At 34.1% G+C, this 21,871-nt stretch overlaps 1 protein-coding gene across 2 annotated transcripts in view; it reads right to left on the reverse strand.

The window, feature by feature from the left end:
• Positions 1 to 21,871, reverse strand: part of Src64b (Tyrosine-protein kinase Src64B) — a 41,253-nt gene that overhangs the window by 13,081 nt on the left and 6,301 nt on the right. The gene's annotated exons all lie outside the window — the stretch shown is intronic.

Genomic DNA, 21,871 nt, shown 5'->3' on the forward strand with positions numbered 1-21,871 from the left:
AATAATATTCTACACCGCAGTCGTTGTATATATTTTTAGTCGAGCTCGCGAACAATGGAAAATGACAGATGCTTTCAGGGAATTCAACGAGTAACATGCCAACAAAACTCCCACTATGAATTAACGTCACGGTAAGAGAAAAAGGGAAGCAGAAAAATAGACTAAGAAAGAGGGAGTTTAATCGCGCAGATTTCCGCGAAGCCCTAGACAAAAATAAGGGCCTGATACATGTTGTTTCATGGTCGTTCCCGCGCGCACGAGGATGCGACAGGACGCGCATACTTACAGAAGGAGGGCTCGACTGACTTGCCAGCAGTCATGACTGACAATGAGTCACGTAAGGTCTATGAGTCACGGGTGCACCTCCCTCAGGAGTCGAAGAATAGACGTCGTTAAGTGGTACCGACCTGAGAGAGAGAGAGAGAGAGCTCGGTGCATCTGGGTCCGCAGTGAGACCCGGTAGGGCCTCCTCGCGTACTTACGATTCCTTTGTACAACCTAGCTCATCGGTTACTGACACTGGCAATGCGACACGTGAAAAATAGAGCGCCCGAGGGATAAGTCATAAAAACGCGCAGCGTAAAGACATCCCTACTTCAGTCCAAGTGTCGGACATACGTCTTTTTATACGTAGCTCGAAGATAGAGAGACAGAGCGTATAAAGGCATATATAAAGTATACCTTTGATAAAGTCCCCCTCTGTCAGTAATGGTCGAGAGACACTTTTTGTTTCTCTCTTCTTCTTTATATTCCAGTATATAATCTCTGCATTGATTTATTCTCGTGTATAAGTCAAGAAGATAAAAATGTGTTTTCATAGTTATTAACACGTTAAAAACAAAATGTATTAACGTTTCGAGACAGAAATATTATATCTCAATTCGTATAACTATTATTTTTGTATTTTGGTATTATTATACTCTAATATTTTTTATAATATAATAAAATTATTATATTACAGTATTATATTACATTATATAATTTTATTTCAAATTAAATCTGAAATAAAAAGAGAAAACAGTTTAACTTACAAAATTAAATAGAAAATATATTTTCCTTTTGATTGTAACGATGATGTGATTAAGAACTTTGTTTAATTGCAAGCATAAAATATTCGTAAATATAATAAAAGCAGATGAGAATTTGTAGATATTTGTTACGAGACTCTATAGGGCGCTATTCTGTCTAGATCAAGACATTAGTAACCAAAAATGAAGAAAATAATTCTGCGGGTCATCTCGTGTACAAAATACTGTTCGCCTCGTTCGCTATCTCGTGAATTACGTGATATTTCACTCAATTGGAGCGGCAAATCGCCTTACTTCTTTCTTTGCTCGCGCCGCACCGGACTACAATTTTTCTCCTTATCCGCTCGATGCAAGCGCGGGGAAAGCCGTAGAACGCGTTTTGAGATACTCCAAGGCCTCGTCCGACAGTTAAATGGGATCGACTTTGCCTCCATTCTCGTCGTTTTATATCCTTGCTTGCCTGCCTGTGCTCTGCTTAACGTGTTTCGAGAACGCGTATCGTATATATTCCTCCTCTGTATATATGTATATAATATATATATAAAAGACTAGACGCTTCTCCTGGCTCTATCTTCCGCACAAGTATGTGGAAAAGTCAAGGAAAACGAAAAACCTGAGAAATAATTCTGCCTGGGAATCCGAAGCCGAGAGACTCACACGAATCTTTTCTTTTTAACACTTTTAATCCGATAGCGGTAGTCTTTTAACCACAAATTTTTAAATTTAATTTGAACTTTGTTTTATATGCAAAAGTAAAAGTAAATTAAAAGGCAATATAAAATCCAGTTTTCGTTTTATGTTAAATTTCTATCTCAAATTTAGTTTATTTAAATTAAGAAAGCTTAAGGCGTGTGAAAAAAACTAAAATAATATATATGTAGACTAATATTTGACATATTTTTAAATTGTCTTGATTTCATTAATATTATTATAGAATATCGTAATGGCATAATAGCTTTTTACCGAGTCCTTTTATATATTAATATTATTTTTTATCGTTATTTTAATATTATTAATATATTTCGAGATATTCATAATATTAAAAGAATGATAAAAAATACATATATTATTAAAAATATATATTCCTTCTGATTAATTTCTGTTTTTCATCAGAAAAACAGAAAATTTATTGCAATCTATTAGGAATTTAGTTTCTGCTTTTTGTTGAATAATCGGAAACCGAGCATTTGACGTTTGAAACTTCCTCGCAGAGTTTCTAGGAGCGTATTCCGAGAGAATTATAAACGATGGCCAACCTTCCGGGGGGATATTAAGAATTCAGGGAGTACCGCATGGTTCGCCGCACGTTCAAGCATATAGATGTGCGAGGAAGCCATTATTGCGCGTTACGATCTACCAGCTACCAATAAGTTCTACACGTACATATATCTACGAGCCGAATATTCCGAATATTTCACTCGTCGCAGACACTAAAACCTATGAAGCTTGTTATGGGCTATCATCGTCGGGGCACATCGTTACACTCTACGTGTTAATTATAAAGCTTAATGAATTGCCCGCAAATTACCGCGTAATAGGATACAGGCTACTCCATACCTAACGAGCCACTTCTCTAATATAAATTCCGCGGAAAGCCAAGTATGTGGCGACGAATATGACAACAAAATTATTTAAATTCTTCAATAAAACAAGATGTGTAATTGGTGATAAATTGCGGTCCTGATTAACTCGACGGCGTTATTTTTTGCAAAATTTCCATTTTTTCCATATCGAAACAATCGAGAAAGGTCATCACTTTTCACAACCTTTCACATTTCGATATTCGATGTCTTAGTAACTGAGCCTCAAAGAAATTCTGCTGAAGGCCACTTTCAGTTGAGCGATTGAACGATAAATAATACTCTATATAATTTATTTTTAATAATTTATAAACAAACAATAATTAAAGCGTCTCGATATCTTTTACCAACAAATTCGTATAAAGAATGATGCCCGAAAAAAATTTCAGAATGTTATATAAATTTCTATAATCATCTGCAATATATTTTTCTCATTCACATTTTCATTTTCAGACAATCCATAACCATCTTAATATTCAAAAAGAAATGCATAATATTACAGTTTTATCGCTTCCAAGTTCCCGATATTGTCGATAAATAATTCCATTTCAAATATTCGTACGAATATTCGAGCGCGCACGCGAATCAGTTTTGAATAATCATTAATAATTTAAAGGTCTCCATACGGTCGCGATAAATCGTATTATCCTGTCATTCCCGATCGAATGCTTAAGACCCGACTTTCACGTACCGCCGATATCGGGGGCCCAGATCTAATCATGGCAAATCTATGCGCGAGCATAAACGGGCGGGCGTGAAAAAACGCGGCCAATGTCGAAAAGGTGTCGACACGATCATTGCATTGCATTGCATCGCGGCAGGCAGGTGACTATGCACCATGCAGACGCGTTAAATCGATCCCTTTACCCAGACTCGAGAGTGAAGCGATTAACTTCGCGACAGCGAGCAATGAGAGAAGAAAAGATGCGAAAAAGGGTGAATAATCGAGGAAGAAGAGAAAGAGACTCGAGCAAGAACATAATCGAAGCAAGATGTAAACTTACAACTAGAAGGTCTTCGAAGCTTTCTTTTTCTAGGTAAAAAATTATATATTTTTTTAAGACATTTCTTCCAGCAGAGAGCTGGTTGAATAAAAAAATCAAAATCATTCGAAAAAGCTTCCTTTCACATAGCTTCTTATCGTTCAATTTATTGAGGGGTAATCAGAAAAAATATTATAATTTATTATTTGAAATATTATAATATATTATTTGAAATGTTATAATATATTATTTTAAATATCATAATATATTAAAATATTATTTGACGTTAATAGGAAAAGAATATTTTGAATAATATGTTAGTGAAAAACTGTTATTGCAAAAGATAAAGTTTTGGATATTAGCTTTAGAGGATACTAACTATTTGACTGAGACGACAGCTTCTGAAACAGTTCAACAACGCGGGGGTGGCACGCGAAGCGCTATAACATGGGGTAAACGTCTCTCTCTTCCATCGGGCCGTGCTAATGCTTCGAATCTGCTCGGTCTTCCGGCCAACGCGCCGACAAAGCTTTGATATACCCTCGTACAGTTGGAAAAAAGCTCGCGGAAAAGACTAGTAAGATGACTTGACGGAGGGGGATTACCGCAGGGAGATGCGAGCAACGAGATTGGAGAAAAATGTAATTATATGCAAGATAATTTTAAGAATACTTAAGAAAGAATTAAAATTATGCAGTAATAATGTATGTATATATAATATGTGTGTATGCTGGATATATAATAGGAGATATATTTAATAAACGACATAAATTCGCGCGATTTATGTTCGTGTTACGTTTGCATTTCATTGTACACAGTTGGAAAATTTGTGTTTTCTTGTTAAAAACGGTCCCCGTTAAAATTTTTGTGTTAAATATTTAACACATTCATGTGTTAAATTAACATATTGCTGTTGTGTTAATTGAACTTAAATGTTAAATTATTAAAATAACTGAAAAAAAGTGTAAAAATAACACAATGTGTATTTACTTTTAATTTTACACAATAAATATGTTCGGTATTATTAGTGACAAGATTTATCTGTTAAAATTTACAGAAAAAAGATGTTAATTTTACTTTATAATATAAGTAGGGATGATAAATATTAACAACTTTATTAGTTAATTTTTACATTAAAACTATGTTAATTTAACACAAAATTTATTTTAAGTTTACTTGAAGTTTGCATTTCTTTTATGTTAAAATATTAACACAATATTCGTGTCATCATTTAACATATCCGTATTATGTTAAATTAACACAAAAATTTCTGTGGACCGTTTGAGACATGTGATATTTGTTAAATTTAACACAAATTTTTCAACTGTGTATCAATAATCAGTCGCCATTCGATAGAGCGTAAAAAAATTGAAATCAATTAAGCTAATCGTACATAAATAATTTCGTTTTCAAGATCTATATGGATTTATATTAAAAAGTTGTTATTAGATGCATTTGGTGCACCGATTTACACACAAATAACAAATAATTGGTTATTCAATCAGTCGAAAATATCGCGTTACCAAGCGATTGCTCCGCTTTTAACACCCTTGCATTTTCAGAGACATCCATCTAAAGAAATGCGCAGAGATCCGGAAGTAGGTTACGAACGAACGGCTGCGCATAAACTTTCCGGGCGCGCGTAAATTACGCATACATACTGCACGATTCGACGATATTTTTTCTCGCGACATGTTGAACGCGATAAAATATTGACCCGCGCGTTCGCGTCTTAATAAAGAGCACGCACGCAATTGCAATTTGTCGACCGGACAATCTCTTTCATGTGTTGTAAAATTCTGCGGATTTTTACCGGAATGCACACGCGAGAATTTCGCGTAATGTAGTCGCGCTCGATGCATCCGTGCATTTGACGCCAAACGGGAAATTCTCACGCGCGATGCAGCATTTCGTCTCGCGGAGTCCCGGCGCGACGACTGCTACACGTTTCTCGCGTTTCCACTCGTCGGATCGGATTTTCCATATGCACGTCGGGGAATATCGTAAGGACAAATATATGTACGCGAGAGGGCTGCAGGGAAAACTCTCTCTCGTCGAGGGGAGAAATCGATCGATGCGCCGGTTCGCCCGGAAACTCCGTCCAGAAATAAGCCGGCGAGGGAAGAAGAAGATGGGGCGCAAAGAGACGACGACGAACGTGGCTTTAATGATAACTCGTGCGAGAATTCGATCAGCAATTTTATCTTTTTTTTTTCTCCTCGGAGTCTCTAATTCTAGCCTCGATCCATTTCCTAATTCATTTTCTGAATTATGGATTTATTTACTATATATCTATTAAATTATTTATGTAATGCTTCCAGTATTTCGATTGAAATCATTAATATATTATTTTTGATATTATGATGAATATATAAATGAATTTGATTTTAGTAACTGAACAGTTCTTAAGATTATATCTTAAAGAAATAAATTTTTCCTCCTGAACAAACTCGTTGAATTCTTATTAAATATCTCGTATTATTTATATTTTATACTCCGGCACACACATATATATATATATATTATACATTATTACTGCACAAAAAAAATCAACTCTTTCTCAAGTATTCTTAAAATTATCTTACATTTGAGAGATAAATGTTTCCTTTATTTTACCTCCCCCATTGTCGCGCTGCATGTATAATAGCAACTGTACACTTGAGAGAATTTTCTCTTAGAATTTACCCTGAAAATCATCAAAGAATTTTATGAGAATTCTCTGATTAATAGTTATCACAATAAAAATAATAATATCTATCACAATAAAATATAAAACATGTTTGATTAATTTTACTAAACTGCATAGTAAAATTAATCAAACATATAGTATATTTTATTGTAATAGATATTATTTTTATTGTGATAAATATTAATAAAAAAAATTCTCATAAAATTCTTTGATGATTTTCAGGGTAAATTCTAAGAGAAAATTCTCTCTGTGTATTTATTTATTTACGTGCACTTTCGTCGCGATAATATTGCGCGTCGCTTTTCAAAACGAGATGGCTGTTATAATTTCCAGATTATAGCGCGATCATAATCGTGAACCAAATCAACAATTTTCAGGTTTCTGGAACACTTGGACGTACAGTTTCAAGGGTCGGTGCCCTGTTCCCCCCCTGGCGCGACTAGCTTACAAGCTCATCGCTCGATATCTCGAAGCTGTTGTTAGGTCGAGCTTAAGGCGACTTCCTGACGGGCGAAAACTACAACACAACTCGCCGTTGAATTGACGCTGTGCTCGATAAGGCATCCCTTGTTAAGGATGAGTTGGCAAAAATTATGCAATCGGAACACTCATCGATCCTCAACGAGGATGCCGCCTCCGTCTTCCTTCTCTTACAACGAGTCTGTCTAGACTAGATAATTTAGACTCGCGAAAAAAATCGTACATAAGGACGTTATCTCTCGAGTTATAAAAATAATGTTTATTTTTGTCGCTAAAAAATATTTAAACACGATTTAAATCAAACGTCTTGTTGCAAATTAAGCAGTGTTACTACTTCATGGGATGCAAAAATAGATTGATCTCCTCAGAGTGTTAAAATTAATAGTAATTCGTAACACACAATGCTCAATCACTTTAGCAAGAAAGAATCGCATTAAATCAGTTAAAGAATACATACATTTGTAAATCTCATATCAACAATTTTCGGACAAACACTGCTCTTTTTCTTTCCCTCACGCAATCGCCATTTGTGTGTGCCTGACTGCCTGACCCTACTCTCGACGCCACTGTGTGAAAGACTCGAGGGTAAAGTAAGTAGGTACTTGAAGCCGACGACCGAACTATTGATAGCACTGCCAACGTGGCTGTTGAGAGATTCGTCTTGGCCTAGCTTTTTTTTTTTAGACGTCTTTATTCGACTTTCTGCGTGGGCCTAAACACGTGATGCCTATTCACGTCGTCGTCGTCGTCGTCGTCGTCGTCGTCGTCGTCGTAGATTCTACAATTTGGCTTAGAAACTTCAGCTAACTGGAGCTTGACATACGAAAAATCGCGCATTGTGCCTCACTGACAGACTACACAATACCAGTCGAGTCGCTATCATTTATTCGCGTCGTATCGCGATGTGATGTAACTGGCTAACGACCTGCGAGCAACATTTCTATCGTGGACTACATTTGCGATATCAAAACAGAATAGCAAGACGTCGTATCTCTCCAAGAATGAGTTCATTAATTATTTTCGCGCGTGATTATTCTTTAACATAGAAATAAACGTGTATCACTGCTCAGTAAAATATGTCTCTCTGAGAAGGAACTTTTATGAAAACTTTATACCATAAAAATTTTATTATCTTTAAGAATTGTTCTTTTGTAAAGAATCTTCCTATTTTATTTTATTATGAGGAACTAAAGTGATACTTTTTTTTTTAATGAAGTAAAATCAACTGACGTGCTAACACATTGAACAATTTTTGCAATATTAGAAAAGCATATGCATATATCTCAATAAATATGATAAATTTTCTAAATTATTAGAAAGCGGAAATTTATTGATAATTCCGATGAAGTATGAAATTGCCTCTAGCATATTACCTTGCCGATTGAAGTGTAAATTACAGTTTGATCATTTTCGAATTAAACATGTTTGGCACACGACGATATTCTGCTATTTAAAATCAAGCGAAAGTCAAAGTTAAAAATAAAAAAAAAGGAATATAATTATAAGTCAATAAGTCAATATATTGTAAAATTATAGCACTGATTATAAATACATAATATATAATTAATATATTAATACTAAAACCAAATTAGTATATCAACTGTTTAGAATACGTCGATAATCGAGTGCAGAAAGTTCGATTAAAAATGCAAGAGGTTCTATTGAGAAAAGCGAAAAATCTAATACTATCGATAAACAATGGCGGTAGCGGAGAACCGAACGCGATAAGAGAGAGCGTACGTTGTTAACCGCGAATTCAATCACGAAAATTCACCGGCGAGCCTATCGAAACGAATTGTGTGCGCGCTTCGATGTAATTACGGTCCTCGATATTGTATCCTTGGTCGCATTAGCAGCTGTGATTTTCGATAGGTAATGTTGTGCCGCGCATACAGGGGCACGCGATCGATAATTTACAATATGTTCTGTGTGTACACAATACGTCGCGGAAACTATACGCTGTTTTAACGCTAAGTAATGCGATCGACATGCATGCAAACTTCTCAGTTAGAATTCTTGGATTAAAGAGTGAATATAATTTCTGTGTGTGTCCACAACGCAAAATTGAACATAACTTCAAACACGAAATTATGCATCGATGCATTTCCACTATCGAGCGCAAAATCGTTTCAAAACTGCGAAATGAGCATCTGTAATTTTATAGATGATTAACATTTTCTGAAATTGTAGCTTTATTCTACGTTATGGTATGACTTCGAAACAAATAAAAAATATTTTGTATACCACATAAATTGGTAAAAAATGCAAAAATGTGCGAGAAAATGAAATTGTTATAAAATTCTGAAATGCTTATGTGAAATAAATATGCATTTAATGTATAAAAAATAGTAAAATTTCTTTAATATGAGATCTATAAATATATGGCATATTATGCACTAAAAATACATATAAATTATCGCAATATAAAACAATATGATTCTGATTTAGTATACAAACTGCAATCTTTAGCTAAAAATATAAAAAAATAATATAATTTTCAATGCATATCATTATACAATGAAACACATATAATTCACATGTTCACAAAGTGAAAAGACTTCATCTAGTTGATCTCATTTGAGGCATTTAAGCAACAGAAGGGCGCGTTGAAACATGATGATAGGGCGCTTGTACTTGTTTACCGATACTTCGACAGGAAGCTGAAGCGACGCATACTTTAACAGGGCAAAGGCATCGCGAGAGTCGATAGAAGCGTCAATAAATCCGCGTGTTCATAACCGCGAAAGAACGAACGAACGAACGAACGAACAAGCGAGCTTCCTTGTTGCCACACGAGATCCGAAGCTACGGCCCTGGAAAATTGCTCTGCTTTGGCCGAGAGATAGAGGGAAAAAGAGGAAGAGAAAGAGAGAGAAAGAGAGAGAAAGAGGACGAAAGAGCGACAGAAACGTAAAGGGTGGTTACCGTGCGCCGCTGCCGGTGTCTATTAATGTCGCGGGCCTATTTCCGGATATATCTCGTTGCTGTGCGAAAGTTTACCTCCCTCTCGCGGAACGGATATCGATCGATACCGCGCTCGCGATGCGCGGTCGAATAGGGGTTCGAGAGAGCGCGAGCGCGAATGAGCGCGCGCGCCTTTGCCGATTTCGTAATAAAAAAAGAAGAATATAAATAAGAAACGACGAGAGAAAATGAGAGGGAGAGAGAAATTCCATAGGACCGTAGAAGATCATTTATAGAAAAGCCTGCTATTTTCATCGCGCATTCAGAGCTGAAAGTGATTCTGCCATTTGATTGCAAATTCTGATTCCATTTAAACTAATCCCAGAGATTTTGTGTAATTAATTATATTTCATATATATCATATAATATTTCGTATCTATCATGTATCAATATTAATTGAAATTTTAAATCTTTTGTAGATTAAATACTTTTCGTACTTTTCCTCGTCGTTTATTTAAACAAAAAAAAATATAATTTTTATTTCAAGTTTCGATTAAACGTATATTCATTCTCTATTTTATTATAATGTACTATATAAACAGTACAAAAATAAGAACGCATATATAATTAGAAAGAATATATATTATCTAAACATGTTCTTATACATTAAAATGAAAAATCCGGAAAAATCTTTTTATATATATTTATAAGTTTTTTTTTTGTTTTCTCTCTCTATTTCTCTACTTCTACCTTATTTTTTCCTTATTTTTATTTATCTTCATCATCGATTAATTTAGGCAAGATAACGATCGAATGTGACATGACAATTTCCAGCGTATTGTATTAAGCGAGATATTTGCAAACAGATATATCAATACCGATGCAAAAATCGATAAAAGATGCGATTTGCGATATTGCATAGCATTGGGATAAACGCTCGTATATCAGGAGTGCAAGATACTTCAGTTCGCGGACGGTATATCGAATGAACGAACAAATTGCTCGATTGCAAGTCGCGGCACGGCCGACCGATCGATGCCGCCGTAGAGATTTCGCAGTTACGGGATGCATCGCGAGTGAAATATCAATTTTATTTCGCTGCAACCGGACGCGAGTACCTACATATTATAAAATGCAATATGCATCAAGTAATCGAAAAAAAATTCTTCAGATAGGTATGTTTCGCAAGTTTGGCATATGTATGAGAACATGGTATTTTTACAATAAATTTCAACTTGTGTACTAGTATAAAAATAAAATGACGTAAAATTATGAGGAAAACAACGCGAGATCATTTTTATTGTGATAATAAGAGGAAGAATCGTATTGTTAATAGTCGAGATAAAACAATACAGGAAAAGGAAGAACAGAGAATCTATATATTTTTTTTAAACGATCGCAGCTGCAGTTTGTATATTGAGATTAGATAATACTAGTTGCTGTATCTCATATTCTGACGAAATCTCGCGTGTGCATCCTGCTTCAATAAACATATATCCTTCCCGAGAATGACATTTCTTTACACAGGGAAAATCTTATATAAGGTAAACATTGTAATCTTATACTAACATATTTATCGGATATATTGTAGGGGACTGTGTTTAAAGAGCTCAGGAAGAGAGCATTTTTTATCTCGCAATAAAGCAATTTTAATCATGATATTTTATGTCGCAAATTTTATATATAAAATCAATAAGAAATAAATATTTTATTTTTTATGAAATATTAATAAATTAAATTAGCCTAAGAATTTATTAAAAATATTACGCTATTAAAATTTTAAAGCACTATTTAAATATCCTTTAAATTATTTGAGACTTTATATTATAAAAAATAACGTCATTATACTCTCTTTCTCTCTGCATTTCTTTTACGAAATATACCGCTATTATATAAAAATTTATGCACAATCAGGTAAATAAATTTGTTTAACACACAATTAACATGCACATGTTAATCATAAATAATTTTATCCCGACACATAGTGTATATTAATCTCGAACGATCGAAAAAGCAAAGAACGCAATGCAAACAAGATTAGCACATATTCATCGTTTTCAGCAACTTTTATTTAATTTGGGAAAAAACCTATTCCCTAAATGCCAATGATCATGAAACTTTAACCGCGCCGAGCCAAGGTACGAGGGAGGGCTACGATAAAGAATCCTGTGAAGCCGGTTGCACGAGACGAACGTACGCGTGTAGATGTTAAACGGGTGAACGAATCCCGAGCACGTTTCCCAAGCTGACAAATTGCATGCGTAGACAAAATCGAGCACAAGAGCGAACAAAAAATAACCGCGGACGACGCGACGGTACCGAATCCATTTCTCGATCATCGTTAACCAAAATGCCGTCTAATATTTATTTCCCTCGTCAAAACAGGGAACAAGAGGACCTGGAGCATAATAGCATTCACCACGTGGCGCACAGATGGGCCCCTGGTGAGTCGGTTGTCCGATTGTATGCATTCATGCATGCGAGCACGCATATTAAACCCTTTAAGCACCGTAAAGATATTTTTTTCGATTGTTGAAAATAAACTCGGTTAAATCAAGAGAGAGAGAGAGAGAGAAGATGATGGGGTCCCCCGAATTCGCGAAGATAGAATGTGTATTATTTGTCTCGAAAAATATGTATTTATATTTCAACGATTTGCAAACGAGTCTCTATATAGAGAGGATATTTTATATCTATTATTTCAACATGTAAGAAATACACTGAAAAAAATATTTGTGTAAAATTACATGATTACAGATATGTAATTTCATATAAAATATATATTTTCAGGATTGAAAATATTCCACTGAACATAGAATTACACATACGAAATGTTAGTAATGTTATAAAAGTATAAATGCTATAAAATAATGTTATAAATAAAATGGATAAAATAAAGTTCTAATAAAGTAAAAATACTAAATTTTAAATTACAAGTGATATTTGCATAAAAATAGTAATTTTACTGATATTTTATATATATTTTACAATATGTATTTTTACTTTAAAAATTATGGAAAAAAAAATTTCAGTGATAATTAGGTAATTTTTTCAGTTTTGAACAAGTAATTTCCATGTAAAAGTACATGAATTTTTTTCAGTGTACAAAGATTTATTGATTTCTTTTACTGAAATTATCTTGTAGTTACTAAAAAATAATTTTTGTAATTATAATTCCTGAAATTTCGATGTGAAATTAAAACATCATGTAGACTTGTTTTTTTAAAATTATTTTTATATATATATTAATAACGTATTGTAATAATCACTGCGTGTATACAACGGGCAACACGATTCGTTTGAAGGATTCACGGTCGAGGCCGATTCGAGGACTATTAACCCTGCGATGGATGAGTGACGAAATGGGACGCGACTGGAGTCGAGTCGAATCGCGATGTCTCAGAGATTCGAAATAGGAAAATCACAAGAAATAAATTGCCCCGTCTATTTCGATGTCTTGTACCGTTTATTTTAGACGTTTGTAATATATGCGCGAGGACATTAAAAATATTTTTAAAATAGATACATCGAGACACACATCAGAAAATATATATTCACTTATTTATATATCTATATATCTATATTTGTATTCTTTCTGTTTTAAAATACAATCTATCGTATTTCAAAATATGTTGGAAAAATTTCTAATTTCAATAAATTTAATTATCTATTGTGTTACTTCCACTATAATCTCTCATAATGATTAATCTTTCTCTTTTCAGAGAAACTATAATTTCTTGCTAGAAGATTTGTTCATGTATTGTTTTTTTTTTATTTTATATTTCCAAGATACAAGAAAAGCTGATTCAAAAACTGAAATGTTCAATTAAAATTGAAACAAAAACCGCGAGAAACATCTGAAATGCATAATATTATTACATCGTTATTTAATAGCAAGAAATTAATGATTAAAATTGCCTTTCATATATAAAGAAGATTGATTTAAATTTAACTGAATGAAATATATGCGAAGGAAAAACTCAAGAGCCTGTCATATCTACAGCTACATTATGTACACGAAAAATAGCTATTTTTTAAATAGAATATTAATGTAAAAAGAGGCAAATCTCCGGGATATCACGGGAGGTTGATCGCTAGCTCGCATCTCGTACGCGACACGTCCTCTCTCGCGGTATGCACTTTTAATACTCGCGGAGTGCATTTCGTGTCATCTATACGGTCTCTCGACGCTGTCATCCATGCGGGGCGATGACTCGCAGAAAGCGCGCGTGTTCCTTTTAAGAAGCATTGGCTTATGTTTTATTTATTCCCATGCCCACACACATATGCGTTAGACGCATCTCGACCGAATTCTTGTCCTTTCTTGCCTCTCCTATATCATACTTTATCTCTTATCCTTCCCCTTCCCTTCTTTAGGTAATGCTCATCTGAATAAGAAAATATTCGCAGGATATAAAATCAAGAAATATCTACTTTATTGAAAATTGCATGACTGATTATATTCTATCGCGTTGATATTTTATCATTTATTCGTCTATCTCGCTCGTCTATTTATTTAACCGACTATAAATAAGGCTAAGTACATGACTCTATCTCCACTACATCTTCTAAATGAGATTCGCACTTGTACTCTATTCTGCCGAGCATCTAAGCGACATTGATAGCACGTCTTCCGTAATGTATATCTCTCTGAGATTTGATTAGCTCTGATTATCTGTATTGAAGTCGACGTCTGACCTACAATCTCACAATTCACTCAGGGCGATACGATTCGATTTAATCCTTAACTGATGGTGCGGAAAAAGTCGACACAATTGATGCTGAAAGGGTCTCTTTCTTTTCTCTTACTTCTTATATTTCTTTTCTTGGATGAGTTTTTTTGAAGACGTAATAAAGTAACGAGATAATTACTTTTATTGATTATCTAAGATATCTAAAGCTCAAATAGAAGCAAAATTATTATAATAAGCTATCTTTATTTTATTCATTTTTCGTACAAATAAGATCGAAAAACTAAAATGTCCGGAGATTTTATATATCTTTATTAAAGATTAAATTTAATTCGCAAAGCAATAAACATATATCTTGACAAGATAAAACTGTATTCTCTCTCGCTCTCCATCTCTCTTTGATCTTTATCGCCTTTTAAAAGTTCATTTCAATATAAAGTTGATGTAAATGTTTGGAAAAGTTAGATGAAAGATATTTAAAGTTACTCAAGAGAATTTAAGAAAAATTATTTCGTGGAAAATCATCTCATTAGGGGAGACCTCAAAATGTTAGTTATTCGAAGGAAGGATGAAAGCAGAGAAAGAAAAAGAGCAGACAGCGCCGAACGAATGAAAGATCGCCAGCTGACTCGCGTCTGCTGCTGAAACCGCCTCGACGGCGAAGAAATTATTGGCCACGCGGCCGATAAAATTGAGCTGCTCTTTCCCCCTTGTTTCTTTCACACTCGAGTGCGTCGATCCACAAGAAGATAGGCTATCGATACGGGTATCTTTCAATGACTTCTACATAACTTAGCGCGTCTTAAGAATAAGTACTCCATATACGCTTGAATTTGTTTGTACATAAGGAAGAAAAGAAACGAACACCTGCCGCACTCAATAACGAAGTCAACAAGGATTGAAAGAATTCCGATAGTTTAGACTTGCTAATGTGACCTATTCTATGTTAAATACTATCAGCTATGATATTTGTTGAAAACTTCCACGTACGAAAACTAAAATTGAATATAGAGAAAAAAGATGAATAGAGAAAAAAAAAACAGAATTCCAAAAGAGACAAATATTTTTAAGAAAAAGAAAATGAGAAAATAAAAAAACGTTAAAAATGTAAAGAGATGTATAGCACATAAAATAAAGTTGTAAATTTTATTCTTTATATATAGCAGATTTAAAAGTAGCGTAATTCTCTGATTCAAATTTCGATATTACGACAATATATGAAAATAATATGATGATTTATTTGTAACACTATAAATCACAGATATTTTTTCATATTTATAAAATATTTAAAAATAAATTCAAACTAGTTTTTATTTTTTACATAAAAAGTGTGTACAAATCTCCGATGGAAATCTATTTGGCATGTTTCTCTGATTGCTTTATTGTGTTATACATCAAAGTGTTAATTATTTTATTTCCTTTTTAACAATTTTATAAATTTTTAATTGAATCCGAATATATGTGTAACTATGCTCTAAAAGCAAACTTTATCTCAAATATTTTTCTCGTTAAAACTTTAGAAATTTTCTTAAATGACAGGCAGCGACCTTTCTTAAGTAAGATGTACGTCGAATCACAACGTCTATAAGCATCGATACTAGGTCACCGCGGCACGGTTCGATGAACGCGATATTCACATAAGGCCCGGCTTCTTAAGCTCGTGAAGAGCGCCTAAGCGCACTGAATACCGATGAGACCTTCGCATTGTCAGGTAACGTTCCAGTTCCGTTTACGCATTTTTCATTCGAAAGAGAGAGAAAAAAAGAAAAGGATACAGATGGAAAACCTTTCACATGCCATACGCCTTACGTAGCTAATCTGTTCGGTCAGTAAATGAATTTTATTGTCTCTCCGTGTAAAGAGAATGAAGTAAGTTCGTACATAATAAATTTTATACTTTAGGCATAATTATACACCTTTGTATGTCTTTTCATTTTGTAACTCCTGTATACATTATAAAGTTACTTTACATTAGAAGTAGCGTAGAGCATAAGTATACAGCTACAAGATGATGTTTGAAATCTTCTCGAGAGAAGAAGTGAGTGCATAATTTGTAAAATAATGTAGCACGGAACGAGATCGGAATAAGTTCATAATTCGTGAGGAACAGAGCGAGGAAGATAGTGAAGAGAAAGAGATTTGCTTTAAATATAAAGACGCTTCTAAAGCGAAGAGAAGTACGGACTTATAAATTATGAACTTGGAACCGTTGCACCAACAAGTCACTTGGAGGAGCTAACTTTAAGCGAATTTTCCTTCTCTATCTATATTAAAGATGCAGCTATGTAATGTCAAAAAGAGAAGAGAATATAACGGATTTTGTTGCTAAGCCAGGCTTACACTTCATTCAACTGTCGGCGCAACCAAATCCTCATTTCGCTCTTGATCCAAACGCGATGCAAACACCGCATCGCGCGGAAATTCCGCGACGCGTTACAATGCTGCATCGTTAACAGTTGGAAAGTGGCCCCGTCGTTCCTGCACCTTTTGTTCGCCAGCGAGTGCTGATTAAACTTCGTCCCCGGCGTTTCACTTTTAACGCGTCACGCCCGTCGTTACGCTCCCGTTTCTCGATTGTCGCGTGCGAGCAATGGAAGTTCGCGAATTCCGAGCTTATACGCTCCACCCGATTACAATCAAGAATTTTCGCGTGAAAGGATTGGAGTTCCGGAATCGAGACCTTGCAGCAGAACGCGACTATACGATTTTCTTACAGCGGTTATATAAAGTTATTTTGTAAGATACTTTATAGCTTTTTAATGATATATCATTATTCACGTATTTAAAAATTTCTGATATGAATTAGATTAGATAAAAAATTCTAATTTATCATCGTAACGCGAAATATATATATTTACGTCTTATACAATTAAAAACGTGATTTTTATAAAAACAATATAATTGTCACATATTAAATATTTAATTTGTTCTCATAAAAAAAAGATAAGATAAAAAGAGTTCATTAAAAAAATGTGTGGTACAGTAATACTTTAAACTGATACGAAAAAATCAAGCTTATGTACACGATATAAACCGCGGGAACAGCAATTTGATAGCGCTTTTTTCTCCCCTTCTCCCTTTCCCTTCTCGATGAAACCTGTGATCATTTCGTACGCGTTCAATTATTTCGCGAACGCAACACGCACCGCGCCTCGTTACCGGTTAAAATCGGGGAAACAACAAAAAGTGGAAAAGAGCCTGTATAAGGGAGGCAATCTCACCCCTCATAATTCCAATCATTCGGCAGATTTATTCTCTCCGCGTTGTTTCAAAAGCGTCCAACGCACCGCATTTAACAACGCATCGCATACAGGGTGATTCGTAATCATCATAATAAACATCCGCAGGACAGATAACCTGCCAAATGCAGTTGGACAAATTCAGCTTTTAAAAATAATAAATAAATATATATATTAATAAAAAAATATATCAATATAAATATGTATATTAAAAATGCATCAAACAAATATAAATGATTTGATATAATTAGATTTCATGAAGGTCAATATCAAATTAAATGTAGAAATAAATATTAATTTAAATTTGATGCGGGTTATATAATATGATAGACCGGGTTATAATATATCCCGCATATAAGGGCTAAATCTGAGACGAGAATTCTTATAAGAGACTATATTAGGACAAAAACTCTTCAAATTTCTAAAGTTAAATATATCTCGGTAATTGGACTTGAAATAAAAATTGTTTAAACTCTGTTAAAACAAAATCTACTTAAAAGTACATAAACGCAATAAGGAAGTCCTGTCTATTCACATTTTAAAAATTTTGCGAGAATTTCTTCTTCACTCTTATTCATTGACACAAATGAAAATGATCAATTTTTCAACATTCTCTCGCAAGAGTTTTCGTCTTAGATTTAAACGATCGATCCTCGACCCCCCGTTTTCTTACATTAAGTCGCGCAAATCACCGTGTATAACAGCCACGTTACCGCGTCTCCGTCTTTGTCATGGGGTCGCACATTGCCGACGACGAGAGATCGCCCACATAAAAGAGAGACTCTCGATAATTCAACGGAACAGGGCGAAAAAATCAATAGTACAACCACCCCGATGGTGGCGCGCGGACGTTGCCAAGAGGGACGGTTCCGCGGGGGTAACGAGCGGGGACAGGGGTGGCGGCGACCGGGGAAAAGGGGAGCCCCCTAACTCACCCGGACACGCGTGCATATATGCGAGAGAGCGCTACGCTTTCTACCGCATATACTTAATGAACACACGGCAACTGACACCCGGCCTGCCGACCGGCGAACGACTCTCTCGTCGTTTATTTCCTTTTTCTGTTTTATCTTTCTCTCTTTTTGTCCCTCTCTCTCTCTCTCTCTCTCTCTCTCTCTCGGGGGAGCGCAATAACCTTTCAGCCTCTGCTCACTTCGGAGATACGCCGTCGCTCTTCAGAGAGCCACCTAGCCTCCGCTTGTCTCCCCGAAGTGCACGAGGTGCGAAAGCGGAATTAAATTGAATTTTTCCGGCAACCATTTCCGTGTTATTTTACTCACGTAACGATAATGGAAAAATTAACAGATAGAATTGAACACGCTCATCACTCATTTAACAGTTCATATATATATCATGTGTCATTTCTCTATGCCTCAAGTAATACTTGGTGTATATCGTACCTGAAGTGAAGTTTATAATTTATGAACTCAATTTACACTTACATTGCACGATTCATTTGCTGACTGAACGCATTGGCTACGTAAGGCGTATGGCATGTGTAAAACATTTCTCGTCTATATAATTTAATTATCAGAGCATTATTAATTGTGAATAATATTTTAAATATAAAAATAATATCGATAGTAATATATTGGGAAATATAAGAGATATAACTCTCTCCCTCTTTTTTATCTTTTAAAATGCTATCTGAATAATCATATTATTACATATTGTAGGATTCATTTAGTCACTGAATGCACACACACATTGTTGCGGAGACTGTTTAGGTTCTCGCATTCAAACTAATACGACTAACAAAGCCATCCTTCGTAAAGTGACATATCTGATTATGCGCAATTAGGTCATCGCGATATACATATTCCTTGAAACACGAACAATGCTACACGATTATTTAAGAATTATTTATTAAAATCGTGCAGCAAAATAAGGATAATAAAGATAATAAATGCAAGAGAATTAGATTTATCTTTTAATATATCGAAACACTTCTCTTGTGGGATTGCATTTTTTATAATTTATTTATATAATACTTATTTATGGATATTTATTAATGCAATAGATGTACTAATTCGAAAATTTGAAAAAAAATATATATCAAATTTTCTTACATACGTGCTTTTAATGCATAATATGAATGTGTAAATCAGCAACTAACCTCTTTGCGAAAAATTCAGCTCGAAAGAAAATAAATGTCACTTTTCTTAAAGTAATGGACCACATGACAATGTCGTAGAGTATTCGCCAAATTGGGTCATTAACCACTTTGAAGTTGTACAGCACCGAAATAAGATCACAGGACTTTCAACGTCATTTAAAACGGTAGCGAGCGATCTGAAGAGGGATACCCTTTTTAGATAACATCGTGGATCTTTGCTTCCTTTCAGTCTTTTATATAATGCGCTAAAGTCGATTTATATAACATCGTTTGTTTCAAGAACTATTTAAAAAAATGCAAAAAAGATATTTATTCCATCTTATTCTCTTTTTTAAATCTATAAATATGCATATTACAAAAGTAATACTTGTATAAATCGTCTGAAAAATAAAATCTAGAACTGTATTTGCACAACTGTATAAAATTGAGATATGTAATTAATTATCTGCCAACTAGTTTTCATTAGTAACTCAAAATATTTTAAACACACAAATGTTTTAATAACAACTAATACATACATCTGTAATTCTGTAAATAAATTTCAAAACCAAAAAATTTAAAAAAATTGTAAAGTTGGCAAAACTTGTACTCATTAACTATGAAAAGAGTTTCAAACTTAAAATCAGTTACAATGCTGAATGCAGTACCAATTTCAGATCGCTCTACGTACCAAAAACAATGGATAAAACATAATTATCGGTTTAATGAGTTAATATTCAAATTGATCGTGAAATAAAAGCCCCGACGTTTAGTCGGCCGAGCTCTCGACGCAGCTACGTGCACGATTTTCACGTCGACGCTGATCGAATTGTGTTAGCATTAGCGCTGAATCATTAACGAGGGGATAGACCAGCGCGTATACAGATATCATGGCGCCACGAGTTCGCCGGCAAACCAGATAAAATCATTCCCCATTCTAGGGTTTGCGGAAATGACCGGGACATCAAGCACCCCTATATGTAAGCTCTCTTTCGTGTATATCCAAATTTATTTAAACCTCGTACCTTTATATCGTCAAAATGTCTGCTTTAAAATCAATACAAAAAATGATAGAAAATATTTTTGTGATATAAAATATTATTATTACTCTCGTATCTATTTCATGAAAAATTCTTGAGTTCCTATAAACATTAATTCATTATATTTTTATAAAAATATATCAATCATTTCAATATTATGTCAATTATTTCTTGTCAAAAATCATATCGTCCGTGACAAATAAGTCGTTAATCAAAAATTTATATATTAACTTAATACAATATTATAATCACATAATAATATGATAATTTTTTATTCATTATATACAATAATATACTGTTAAATAATATTTTTACAACAATATAATTGTAATTATTCTAAACAATGTTTTTTTATGTTTAGCCAGTTAAGCAATTTTGTGAATATTTTATTCAAGTAATACATGTTTTGTCATGTCAATTTTATACTGCAAAATATTTCAAACAATCTATTCTCAAGTATTATCTGATGTATAATAAAAAATAATTTTGTTTTACAGGAAAAGAAAGTATATAGTGACATATGTTATTATGTGACTATGTTTCTTCGTGAGGATCCTCATTGGGATCGTTACTGCATCTCGGGAAAAAAAAATAAGGAAGAACACCTATTTTCTATCTCTTTTTCTTTCTCTCTTTCACATATACATACACACAACAGCAGGAGCAATAAAAGTGGCAGGGCAAATGGATCTAATCGCCTTCTGAGATGCATAAACGACCACGAAAGTACGGACTTTTCACAGCATCTGAACTAGTAAAGGACCCCGAAATGAAAGAAGAAAAAGCCCAATCCCGTGTACTGTACGTCATTCAGCAAATTGTGATTTTCCGCGACTTAAACGGGAAATTCAAAAGAGAGAACTTAACGTTGCAATTTGTGCTCGTCTAATTATTTCGTTTCTCGCGCGAGAAAATTGTAGTTCTCATCATCGTTAAAAGATTGCTTATAACGGAAATTTAGAAAGGAAATTTAGTTCAGGTTGAAAGGAAAGTTGATTAAAATAGTAGTTATATATTCAATAGATGGCTTTACGGTGCTGTATATAATTTATAGCAGCTATTGAAAATGCCATTAACACACATATTAAAGGCTTAATTAGTAAATATATAACGCTTTTAATTAAAACAATCAATTTACCAAT

Source organism: Prenolepis imparis, unplaced genomic scaffold (assembly GCF_030444845.1).
Source record: "Prenolepis imparis isolate NDT839.2.m4 unplaced genomic scaffold, iyPreImpa1.0 SCAF_10, whole genome shotgun sequence".
NCBI classification, from domain to species: domain Eukaryota; kingdom Metazoa; phylum Arthropoda; class Insecta; order Hymenoptera; family Formicidae; genus Prenolepis; species Prenolepis imparis.